Source organism: Pecten maximus, chromosome 12 (assembly GCF_902652985.1).
Source record: "Pecten maximus chromosome 12, xPecMax1.1, whole genome shotgun sequence".
NCBI lineage: Eukaryota > Metazoa > Mollusca > Bivalvia > Pectinida > Pectinidae > Pecten > Pecten maximus.
In genome coordinates, this window is record NC_047026.1 from 37,608,590 (window position 1) to 37,622,553 (window position 13,964).

Sequence of the window (13,964 nt, forward strand, 5' to 3'; positions counted from 1 at the left end):
CCACAAGTCTCCATAAGTCTCGACATAAAACCTTACCCACCAATCTCCATAAGTCTCCGACATAAAACCTACCCAACCAGTCTCCATAAGTCTCGACATCAAACCTACCCACCAATCTCCATAAGCTCTCGACACTAAAACCTACCCACCAGTCTCGACATAAAACCTAACCACTAGTCTCCATAAGGTCCGACATAAAACCTACCCACCAATCTCCATAAGTCTCGACATAAAACCTACCACCATCCCTAAGTCTCGACATAAAACCCCCCCACCCCCCCCCAAAGCCCCCCCACCCACCCCCCCCCCAAAAAACCCCCCCCCCCCCCAAAAAAAGCCCCCAAAAAAAACCCCTCCCCCCCCCCAAAAAACCCCCCCCCCCCCCCCCCGACCAAAACCCACCCCCGCCCTTCCCCCCAACCCACCCCCCCCAAAACCCCACCCCTTTCCCCCCTCCCATATTTTAAAAAAACCCCCAAAAAAATTCCATATTACATAAACTACCCCCACCCTTCCCCAAAAAAAACCCCACCCCCCCCACAAAAACCCCCCCTCCCCCCCCTACCCCCCCCCCCCCCCCCCCCCCCCCACCAACCCCAAAGCCCAAAAAAAACCCCCACCTTTTTCCAAAATTAAATAAACCACCCACCCCCATAATCCGACAAAAAACCAACCCCCCAGTCCCTAGTCTACATAAAACCTCCCACCAGTCCCATAATTCCATAAAACCACCCCCATCCCCATAACCCGAAAAAAACCCACCCCATAAAAACCTACCACCAGTCTCCATAAGTCTCGTACATAAAACCTACCCACCAGTCTCCCATAAGTCTCGACATAAACCTACCCACCAGTCTCCATAAGTCTCGACATAAAAACCTACCCCCAGTCTCCATAAGTCTCGACATAAAACCTACCCACCATTCTCCATAAGTCTCAGACATAAAACCTACCCACCAGTCTCCATAAGTCTCGACATAAAACCTACCCACCAGTCTCCAGTAATCTCGACATAAAACCTACCCACCAGTCTCCATAAGTCTCGACATAAAACCTACCCACCAGTCTCCATAAGTCTCGACATAAAACCTACCCACCAGTCTCCATAAGACCCTACCCCACCAGTCTCCATAAGTCTCGACATAAAACCTAACCCACCCAGTCTCCATAAGTCTCGACATAAAACCGTCCCACCAATCTCCATAAGTCTCGAACATTAAAACCTACCCACCAGTCTCCATAAGTCTCGACATAAAACCTACCCACCAGTCTCCATAAGTATCGACATAAAACCTACCCACCAGTCTCCATAAGTCTCGACATAAAACCTACCCACCAATCTCTATAAGTCTCGACAATAAAACCTACCCACCAGTCTCCATAAGTCTCGACATCAAAACTACCCACCAGTCTCCATAAGTCTCCACATAAAACCTACCCACCAGTCTCCATAAGTCTCGACACTCAAAACCTACCCACCAGTCTCCATAACTCCCGACATAAAAGACCTACCCGCCAGCTCCATAAGTCCGACATAAAACCTACCCACCAGTCTCCATAAGTCCAGACATAAACCTACCCACAGTCTCCATAAGTCTCGACATAAACCTTCCCACCAGATCTCCATAAGTCTCGACATAAAACCTACCCACCAGTCTCCATAAGTCTCGACATAACACCGACCAACCACCAGTCTCGACATAAAACCTACCCACAATCTCCCATAAGTCTCGACATAAAACCTACCCACCAGTCTCCAGAAGTCTCGACATAAAACCTTCCCACCCAATCTCCATAAGTCCTCGACATAATAAACCTACCCACCAGTCTCCATAAGTCTCGACATCAAACCTACCCACCAGTCTCCATAACTCCCGACATAAAACCTACCCCATTCTCCAAAGCCACAAAAAAAAAACCTTCCCACCTCCCATAAGCCCTCGAAAAAACCAAACCACATCTCCATAAGCTCGAAAAAAAAAACCTCCCACCATCCCCAAAACCCCGACAAAAAACCCCCCCTTCCTAAGTCTACTAAAACCACCCCATCCCCATAAGTCCGCATAAACCACCCCACCTTTCCCATACTGAAATAAATACCCAAGTATAATCTAATAAACCTCCCCACCTCTCCAAATTTTTCCCCTCAAAAAAAAATTTAAAAAAAAAAGAAGTTTGAAAAAAACCAAAGGGGATAAGTCCGAAAAAAAAAAAGCTCAAAGGAAAAAAAAAAACCCCCCAACCAGCTCCATATCCCAAAAAACCTACCCCCAGTCCCATAAGCCACAAAAAACCTACCCCCTTCCCCAAAAGTCTCGACAAAAAACCTCCCCCCATCCCCATAATCTCGCAAAAAAACTCCCCCGCCCCAACCGAAATAAAACTCACCCCCCCCCTTTCAAAGTCTGGGAAAAAAACCTACCCCCCAGCCCATAATTGAATAAACCTCCCCACCTTCTCAAATAAAACCCCCACCTCCCATAAGTCTCAATAAAACCACCCACCACCCCCAAGTCTCGAAAAAAAACCCACCCCCCGTCCCCCCCCCTTAAAAAATTTTAAAAAACCCCCCCCTCTCCAAAATTTCCCATAAAAACCTACCCCCAGTCCCCAAAAGCCGAAAAAAACCCTACCCACCATTCCAAAGTCTCGACTAAATCCCCACCATCTCAAATCTGACAAAAAACCTACCCCCATCTCCCCCCCCCCCCCCCCCCCCCCCCCCTCCATAATCTGACATAAAACCTACCCACCACTCCCAAATTTAAACAAAAAACCTACCCACCATCCCAAAGTCTCAATAACACCTACCCCCCCACTCACAAAAACCTCCCCCCAGTCCCAAAAGTCTGACAAAAAAACCTACCCCCCATTCCCCATAAGTCTCCACATAAAACCTTCCCACCAATCTCCATAAGTCTCGACATAAAACCTACCCACCAGTCTCCATAAGTCTCGACATAACACCTACCACCAGTCTCGACATAAAACCTACCCACCAGTCTCCATAAGTCTCGACATAAAACCTACCCACCAGTCTCCATAAGTCTCGACATAAAACCTTCCCACCAATCTCCATAAGTCTCGACATAAAACCTACCCACCAGTCTCCATAAGTCTCGACATAAAACCTACCCACCAGTCTCCATAAGTCTCGACATAAAACCTACCCACCAGTCTCCATAAGTCTCGACATAAAACCTACCCACCAGTCGACATAAGTCTCGACATAAAACCTTCCCACCAATCTCCATAAGTCTCGACATAAAACCTACCAACCAGTCTCCATAAGTCCCGACATAAAAGCTACCCACCAGTCTCCATAAGCCTCGACATGAAACCTACCCACCAATCTCCATAAGTCTCGACATAAAACCTTCCCACCAATCTCCATAAGTCTCGACATAAAACCTACCCACCAGTCTCCATAAGTCTAGACATAAAACCTACCCACCAATCTCCATAAGTCTCGACATAAAACCTACCCACCAGTCTCGACATAAAACCTACCCACTAGTCTCCATAGGTCTCGACATAAAACCTACCCACCAATCTCCATAAGTCTCGACATAAAACCTACCCACCAGTCTCCATAAGTCTCGACATCAAACCTACCCACCAGTCTCCATAAGTCTCCACATAAAACCTACCCACCAGTCTCCATAAGTCTCGACATCAAACCTACCCACCAGTCTCCATAACTCCCGACATAAAACCTACCCGCCAGTCTCCATAAGTCCATACATAAAACCTACCCACCAGTCTCCATAAGTCCATACATAAAACCTACCCACCAGTCTCCATAAGTCTCGACATAAAACCTACCCACCAGTCTCTATAAGTCTCGACATAAAACCTACCCACCAGTCTCCATAAGTCTTGACATAAAACCTACCCACCAGTCTCTATAAGTCTCGACATCAAACCAACCCACCAGTCTCCATAAGTCTTGACATAAAACCTACCCACCAGTCGCCATAAGTCTCGACATAAAACCTACCCACCAGTCTCCATAAGTCCATACATAAAACCTACCCACCAGTCTCCATAAGTCTGCACATAAAACCTACCCACCAGTCTCCATAAGTCTCGACATAAATCCTACCCACCAGTCTCTATAAGTCTCGACATAAAACCTACCAACCAGTCTCCATAAGTCTCGACATAAAACCTACCCACCAGTCTCCATAAGTCTCGACATAAAACCTACCCACCAGTCTCGACATAAAACCTACCCACCAGTCTCCATAGGTCTCGACATAAAACCTACCCACCAGTCTCCATAAGTCTCGACATAAATCCTACCCACCAGTCTCTATAAGTCTCGACATAAAACCTACCTACCAGTCTCCATAAGTCTCGACATAAAACCTAGCCACCAGTCTCCATAAGTCTCGACATAAAACCTACCCACCAGTCTCTATAAGTCTCGACATAAAACCTACCCACCAGTCTCCATAAGTCTCGACATAAAACCTACCCACCAATCTCCATAAGTCTCGACATAAAACCTACCCACCAGTCTCCATAAGTCTCGACATAAAACCTACCCACCAGTCTCCATAAGTCTCGACATAAAACCTACCCACCAATCTCCATAAGTCTCGACATAAAACCTACCCACCAGTCTCCATAAGTCTCGACATAAAACATACCCACCAGTCTCCATAAGTCTCGAAATAAAACCTACCCACCAGTCTCCATAAGTCTCGAGATAAACCTACCCACCAGTCGCCATAAGTCTCGACATAAAACCTTCCCACCAGTCTCCATCAGTCTCGACATAAAACCTACCCACCAGTCTCGACATAAAATCTACCCACCAGTCTCCATAAGTCTCGACATAAAACCTGCCCACCAGTCTCCATAAGTCTCCATATAAAACCTACCCACCAGTCTCCATAAGTCTCGACATAAAACCTACCCACCAATCTCCATAAGTCTCGACATAAAACCTACCCACCAGTCTCCATAAGTCTCGACATAAAACCTACCCACCAGTCTCCATAAGTCTCGACATAAAACCTACCCACCAGTCCCGACATAAAACCTACCCACCAGTCTCTATAAGTCTCGACATAAAACCTACCCACCAGTCTCGACATAAAACCTACCTACCAGTCTCGACATAAAACCTACCCACCAGTCGCCATAAGTCTCGACATAAAACCTACCCACCAATCTCCATAAGTCTCGACATAAAACCTACCCACCAATCTCCATAAGTCTCGACATAAAACCTACCCACCAATCTCCATAAGTCTCGACATAAAACCTACCAACCAGTCCCCATTAGTCTCGAGATAAAACCTACCCACCAGTCTCCATAAGTCTCGACATAAAACCTACTCACCAATCTCCATAAGTCTCGACATACAACCTACCTACCAGTCTCCATAAGTCTCGACATAAAACCTGCCCACCAATCTCCATAAGTCTCGACATAAAACCTACCCACCAATCTCCATAAGTCTCGACATAAAACCTACCTACCAGTCTCCATAAGTTTCGACATAAAACCTACCCACCAGTCGACATAAGTCTCGACATAAAACCTGCCCACCAATCTCCATAAGTCTCGACATAAAACCTACCCACCAATCTCCATAAGTCTCGACATAAAACCTTCCCACCAGTCTCCATAAGTCTCGACATAAAACCTACCCACCAGTCTCGACATAAAACCTACCCACCAGTCTCCATAAGTCTCGACATAAAACCTGCCCACCAGTCTCCATAAGTCTCGACATAACACCTACCCATCAGTCTCGACATAAAACCTACCCACCAGTCTCCATAAGTCTCGACATAAAACCTACCCACCAGTCTCCATAAGTCTCGACATAAAACCTACCCACCAGTCTCTATAAGTCTCGACATAAAACCTACCCACCAGTCTCCATAAGTCTTGACATAAAACCTACCCACCAGTCTCTATAAGTCTCGACATAAAACCAACCCACCAGTCTCCATAAGTCTTGACATAAAACCTACCCACCAGTCGCCATAAGTCTCGACATAAAACCTACCCACCAGTCTCCATAAGTCCATACATAAAACCTACCCACCAGTCTCCATAAGTCTGCACATAAAACCTACCCACCAGTCTCCATAAGTCTCGACATAAATCCTACCCACCAGTCTCTATAAGTCTCGACATAAAACCTACCAACCAGTCTCCATAAGTCTCGACATAAAACCTACCCACCAGTCTCCATAAGTCTCGACATAAAACCTACCCACCAGTCTCGACATAAAACCTACCCACCAGTCTCCATAAGTCTCGACATAAAACCTACCCACCAGTCTCCATAAGTCTCGACATAAATCCTACCCACCAGTCTCTATAAGTCTCGACATAAAACCTACCTACCAGTCTCCATAAGTCTCGACATAAAACCTACCCACCAGTCTCCATAAGTCTCGACATAAAACCTACCCACCAGTCTCTATAAGTCTCGACATAAAACCTACCCACCAGTCTCCATAAGTCTCGACATAAAACCTACCCACCAATCTCCATAAGTCTCGACATAAAACCTACCCACCAGTCTCCATAAGTCTCGACATAAAACCTACCCACCAGTCTCCATAAGTCTCGACATAAAACCTACCCACCAATCTCCATAAGTCTCGACATAAAACCTACCCACCAGTCTCCATAAGTCTCGACATAAAACATACCCACCAGTCTCCATAAGTCTCGAAATAAAACCTACCCACCAGTCTCCATAAGTCTCGAGATAAACCTACCCACCAGTCGCCATAAGTCTCGACATAAAACCTTCCCACCAGTCTCCATCAGTCTCGACATAAAACCTACCCACCAGTCTCGACATAAAACCTACCCACCAGTCTTCATAAGTCTCGACATAAAACCTGCCCACCAGTCTCCATAAGTCTCCATATAAAACCTACCCACCAGTCTCCATAAGTCTCGACATAAAACCTACCCACCAATCTCCATAAGTCTCGACATAAAACCTACCCACCAGTCTCCATAAGTCTCGACATAAAACCTACCCACCAGTCTCCATAAGTCTCGACATAAAACCTACCCACCAGTCCCGACATAAAACCTACCCACCAGTCTCTATAAGTCTCGACATAAAACCTACCCACCAGCCTCCATAAGTCTCGACAGAAAACCTACCTACCAGTCTCCATAAGTCTCGACATAAAACCTACCAACCAGTCTCGATAAGTCTCGACATAAAACCTACCCACCAGTCTCGACATAAAACCTACCTACCAGTCTCGACATAAAACCTACCCACCAGTCGCCATAAGTCTCGACATAAACCTACCCACCAATCTCCATAAGTCTCGACATAAAACCTACCCACCAATCTCCATAAGTCTCGACATAAAACCTACCCACCAATCTCCATAAGTCTCGACATAAAACCTACCAACCAGTCCCCATTAGTCTCGAGATAAAACCTACCCACCAGTCTCCATAAGTCTCGACATAAAACCTACTCACCAATCTCCATAAGTCTCGACATACAACCTACCTACCAGTCTCCATAAGTCTCGACATAAAACCTGCCCACCAATCTCCATAAGTCTCGACATAAAACCTACCCACCAATCTCCATAAGTCTCGACATAAAACCTACCTACCAGTCTCCATAAGTTTCGACATAAAACCTACCCACCAGTCGACATAAGTCTCGACATAAAACCTGCCCACCAATCTCCATAAGTCTCGACATAAAACCTTCCCACCAGTCTCCATAAGTCTCGACATAAAACCTACCCACCAGTCTCGACATAAAACCTACCCACCAATCTCCATAAGTCTCGACATAAAACCTACCCACCAGTCTCCATAAGTCTCGACATAAAACCTACCCACCAGTCTCCATAAGTCTCGACATAAAACCTACCCACCAGTCCCGACATAAAACCTACCCACCAGTCTCTATAAGTCTCGACATAAAACCTACCCACCAGTCTCCATAAGTCTCGACAGAAAACCTACCCACCAGTCTCCATAAGTCTCGACATCAAACCTACCAACCAGTCTCGATAAGTCTCGACATAAAACCTACCCACCAGTCTCGACATAAAACCTACCTACCAGTCTCGACATAAAACCTACCCACCAGTCTCCACCAGTCCCGACATACAACCTACCCACCAGTCTCCATAAGTCTCGACATAAAACCTACCCACCAGTCTCCATAAGTCTCGACATAAAACCTACCAACCAGTCTCCATAAGTCTTGACATAAAACCTACCCACCAGTCTCCATAAGTCTCGACATAAAACCTACCCACCAATCTCCATAAGTCTCGACATAAAACCTACCCATCAGTCTCTATAAGTCTCGACATAAAACCTACCCACCAGTCTCCACCAGTCCCGAGATACAACCTACCCACCAGTCTCCATAAGTCTCGACATAAAACCTACCCACCAGTCTCCATAAGTCTCGACATAAAACCTACCAACCAGTCTCCATAAGTCTTGACATAAAACCTACCCACCAGTCTCCATAAGTCTCGACATAAAACCTACCCACCAATCTCCTTAAGTCTCGACATAAAACCTACCCACCAATCTCTATAAGTCTCGACATAAAACCTACTAACCAGTCTCCATAAGTCCATACATAAAACCTATCCACCAGTCTCGACATAAAACCTACCCACCAGTCTCCATAAGTCTCGACATAAAACCTACCCACCAGTCTCAATAAGTCTCGACATAAAACCTACCCACCAGTCTCCATAAGTCTCGACATAAAACCTACCCACCAGTCTCGACATAAAACCTACCCACCAGTCTCCATAAGTCTCGACATAAAACCTACCCACCAGTCTCCATAAGTCTCGACATACAACCTACCCACCAATCTCCATAAGTCTCGACATAAAACCTACCCACCAGTCTCCATAAGTCTCGACATACAACCTACCCACCAATCTCCATAAGTCTCGACATAAAACCTACCTACCAATCTCCATAAGTCTCGACATAAAACCTACCCACCAGTCTCCATAAGTCTCGACATACAACCTACCCACCAATCTCCATAAGTCTCGACATAAAACCTACCTACCAATCTCCATAAGTCTCGACATAAAACCTACCCACCAGTCTCGACATAAAACCTACCTACCAGTCTCCATAAGCCTCGACATAAAACCTACCCACCAGTCTTCATAAGTCTCGACATAAAACCTACCCACCAGTCTCGACATAAAACCTACCTACCAATCTCCATAAGTCTCGACATAAAACCTACCCACCAGTCTCCATAAGTCTCGACATAAAACCTACCCACCAATCTCCATAAGTCTCGACATCAACCTACCCACCAGTCTCCATAAGTCTCGACATAAAACCTGCCCACCAGTCTCCATAAGTCTCCATATAAAACCTACCCACCAGTCTCCATAAGTCTTGACATAAAACCTACCCACCAGTCTCCATAAGTCTCGACATAAAACCTACTCACCAATCTCCATAAGTCCTACATGTTTGCCTCTCTATTATTATTGCGTAACGTTCCAGAGCAGGTACATTGTACACTCGGAATGCCTAACAGTACATGTATATAACGGAATTATATCTATACGAAATGAAATTTTGATTTTAGGACAACTACTTGTAATTGCAGTGAAATGGTTCGTTTCGTTCATTCTATCTGGAAATTCTACAACCGGCCCCTTGTTTTTTCAAACAACATGGGGGCATAGCGGAACGATTTGTTTACAAAAGAATTAGTGCAGATGAATAAAACTGCTACATGCTTACAAAAGTTAGGGAACTTAAAGATACTCCACATGTCTTCTCTAGGATTGGTATACGGGAAAAGACGCCATATGTCACAGTTAAGTAATTTTAAGATTTGTTCCACAATTTGTTCAACTATCGTTATGGCTTCGAGGTTCAACAAATAGCAAAAATGAGCAGTATCCGATAATTAATGTTAAAAATTATGATATGAATTATGAAAGACATATGCTATTGGACTGCAGTCTTCGTTAGTCTGTAAATATTAAATCAAATGGTATAGAAATATCTTTGTAGGGGCAATTAAGTATGTGCATCTTGGAAATGAAATGGTGACCAAGAAATATGTTCAACAGAGTTCCACAATAAATAGGTCAAAGAGAGATTCTCACGAAATAGGTCAAAGGGAGATTCTCAAGAAATAGGTCAAAGGGAGATTCTCAAGAAATAGGTTAAAGAGATATTCTCAAGAAATAGGTTAAAGAGATATTCTCAAGAAATAGGTCAAAGGGAGATTCTCAAAAAATAGGTCAATGATGAGAGTTACTCACGAAATAGGTCAAAGAGACTTGCTCATGAAATAGAAAGAAATAGCTTTAGGGGTGCGTCAACCATGACAGTACAATGGACATGCAAAGTCATATTATGCTAATCGTTCATACGAGCTCCATTGATTAACCCTTATGTTGATTTAATCTATATCTTTATTGCATAGAAGTGCTATTAATTATATAAACTGTCACCAAACTCAAAGTTATCATGAGATATCAACATGTCACAGCTATATTTAGAACTCAATCGTTGATTTGTATCCTGATAATGCGGAACATGTCGTTAATAATCTGGACCCGAAACAGATGGTTTGCATCAAGTTCCTTTGTTTATCACGATTTAAATCAATTCCTGTTAAAAACACCCTTTATCTACATTATCAGTCCGTCTCCAGCTAACATACTTATATTACCTTATAACCAGGTCCGTGGTCCACATTGTCAGTCCGTCTCCAGCTAACATACTTATATTAACTGAATACCAGGTCCTTTATCTACATTGTCAGTCCGTCTCCATCTAACATACTTATATTACCTTATAACCAGGTCCGTGGTCCACATTGTCACTCCGTCTCCAGCTAACATACTTATATTACCTGAATACCAGGTCCGTGGTCCACATTGTCAGTCCGTCTCCAGCTAACATACTTATATTACCTTATAACCAGGTCCGTGGTCCACATTGTCAGTCCGTCTCCAGCTAACATACTTATATTACCTTATAACCAGGTCCGTGGTCCACATTGTCAGTCCGTCTCCAGCTAACATACTTATATTACCTGAATACCAGGTCCGTGGTCCACATTGTCAGTCCGTCTCCAGCTGACATACTTATATTACCTTATAACCAGGTCCGTGGTCCACATTGTCAGTCGTCTCCAGCTAACATACTTATATTACCTTATAGCCAGGTCCGTGGTCCATATTGTCAGTCGTCTCCAGCTAACATACTTATATTACCTTATAACCAGGTCCGTGGTCCACATTATCAGTCCGTCTCCAGCTAACATACTTATATTACCTTATAACCAGGTCCGTGGTCCACATTGTCAGTCCGTCTCCAGCTAACATACTTATATTACCTTATAACCAGGTCCGTGGTCCACATTGTCAGTCCGTCTCCAGCTAACATACTTATATTACCTTATAACCAGGTCCTTGGTCCACATTGTCAGTCCGTCTCCAGCTAACATACTTATATTACCTTATAACCAGGTCCGTGGTCCACATTGTCAGTCCGTCTCCAGCTAACATACTTATATTACCTTATAACCAGGTCCGTGGTCCCACATTGTCAGTCCGTCTCCAGCTAACATACTTATATTACCTTATAACCAGGTCCGTGGTCCACATTGTCAGTCCGTCTCCAGCTAACATACTTATATTACCTTATAACCAGGTCCGTGGTCCACATTGTCAGTCCGTCTCCAGCTAACATACTTATATTACCTTATAACCAGGTCCGTGGTCCACATTGTCAGTCCGTCTCCAGCTAACATACTTTATATTACCTTATACCAGGTCCGTGGTCCACATTGTCAGTCCGTCTCCAGCTAACATACTTATATTACCTTATAACCAGGTCCGTGGTCCACATTGTCAGTCCGTCTCCAGCTAACATACTTATATTACCTTATAACCAGGTCCTTGGTCCACATTGTCAGTCCGTCTCCAGCTAACATACTTATATTACCCTATAACCAGGTCCGTGGTCCACATTGTCAGTCCGTCTCCAGCTAACATACTTATATTACCCTATAACCAGGTCCGTGGTCCATATTGTCAGTCCGTCTCCAGCTAACATACTTATATTACCTTATAACCAGTACCTTGGTCCACATTGTCAGTCCGTCTCCAGCTAACATACTTATATTACCTTATAACCAGGTCCTTGGTCCACATTGTCAGTCCGTCTCCGGCTAACATACTTATATTACCTTATAACCAGGTCCGTGGTCCACATTGTCAGTCCGTCTCCAGCTAACATACTTATATTACCTTATCACTGCCAATTTATGGTGGGTTTTCACATTTAACTCATCTTTGATCTGTGTGTAACACTCATATTGACTCTGCCAGTTGTAACTGAGGATGTGATGTTTCTTGTTCTTTTTGCTTGCCTTCGTGGCAGCAACCAGTACGTCTGTTGCCTGAACTCGATTATTTCCATATAGAGATTGGAGCACCGCATTAGATATTCCCCGTAATCAGTTGGTAGTTTCCCGTTTTTAATTACAATTATGAAATACTACGGTATTGATTCTTACATTAAATCATCATTAGGGTATGTATTCTATCATTTGACATATTTTTTGTCATAATTATATGTGATTGGAAAACATGGATAGGCTTTAAAGTGTTCAAATCTACGTGGTTTGAATATTTATATTTTATGAAGGGGTGTCACACTACCGATGCATAAATTAGAGAAAATCACTTGAGGATGTAGGGCCGCCGTTCCTGTGGTGCTACCTTTGTCCGACGGAGTACTACCGGTCATCTACTGATATTAACGAAACACCGCCGTTTAAATCCCGTTGCTCAATCCGGTAGCGCACCGGCACCATCTCTTTTTACCATGTTTTTTGTATAACTCCGCCGAGCCAAATCGTCTACGTGAAGCAGGCCCTTTAGGCTGCTCCAGCATATCAGAGGCAATTTTCTCTTTTAATACTGCATAATTAAGGGAAGAGGATTTTAAACCACTTTTATAATTAGACAATGCAAGCAATGAGATCTCTGGCATTTTTTCAACGCTTTTTCAACCATCTCGAATATTGCGGGGCCGTCATACATAAACTGATTTCAAAGTGAGCCGATGTTGCTCAGGGAGTGTCAGGTACTCTATATGTATAGTAATAGACAACCGTTATATTCTTACCATACTAACGACTAATACGTATATAATGTTAAAGGGCATTCATGCCAGAATGAATGGAACTTTGTTACATACATAAATACGTATTTACCATGACGTCCTCCGGACTTAATATATTGATAAATATTGAACAATACCCTGACGGTGTATTCAGGTCCCATGTTACGTGTTTTATACACAAGACGTTTTAGAATTTCTCAGGAAGCTTTTTGACGTTAGCTACACAATGTATAAGTATGTAGCTCCCCTCGAGACATCCGTGCTAAAGTCGGAGTTGGTATTTATAACTGCGGTAATTAACCTAATGAGTGCTTAACGGGCACGCTTCATTTATCAACCACGTGGAGGAAAACAGGGCTGTTATATCTATGCTTTAAATGCGGTTTAATTTACTACTAATACAATCTTTATTTATTTCACAACAATTGCGAAACAAGTTTTTCCAATTGATATTAATCACTCTTGTTGTTCCGGATGGAAGAGCGCGAGGTGTCTTACTGTGGTACTCGGTGTTCTACTGTGGTACTCGGTGTTCTACTGTGGTACTCGGTGTTCTACTGTGGTACTCGGTGTCCTACTGTGGTACTCGGTGTCCTACTGTTGTACTCGGTGTTCTACTGTGGTACTCGGTGTCCTACTGTGGTACTCGGTGTCCTACTGTGGTACTCGGTGTCCTACTGTGGTACTCGGTGTTCTACTGTGGTACTCGGTGTCCTACTGTGGTACTCGGTGTCTTACTGTGGTACTCGGTGTCCTACTGTGGTACTCGGTGTCCTACTGTGGTACT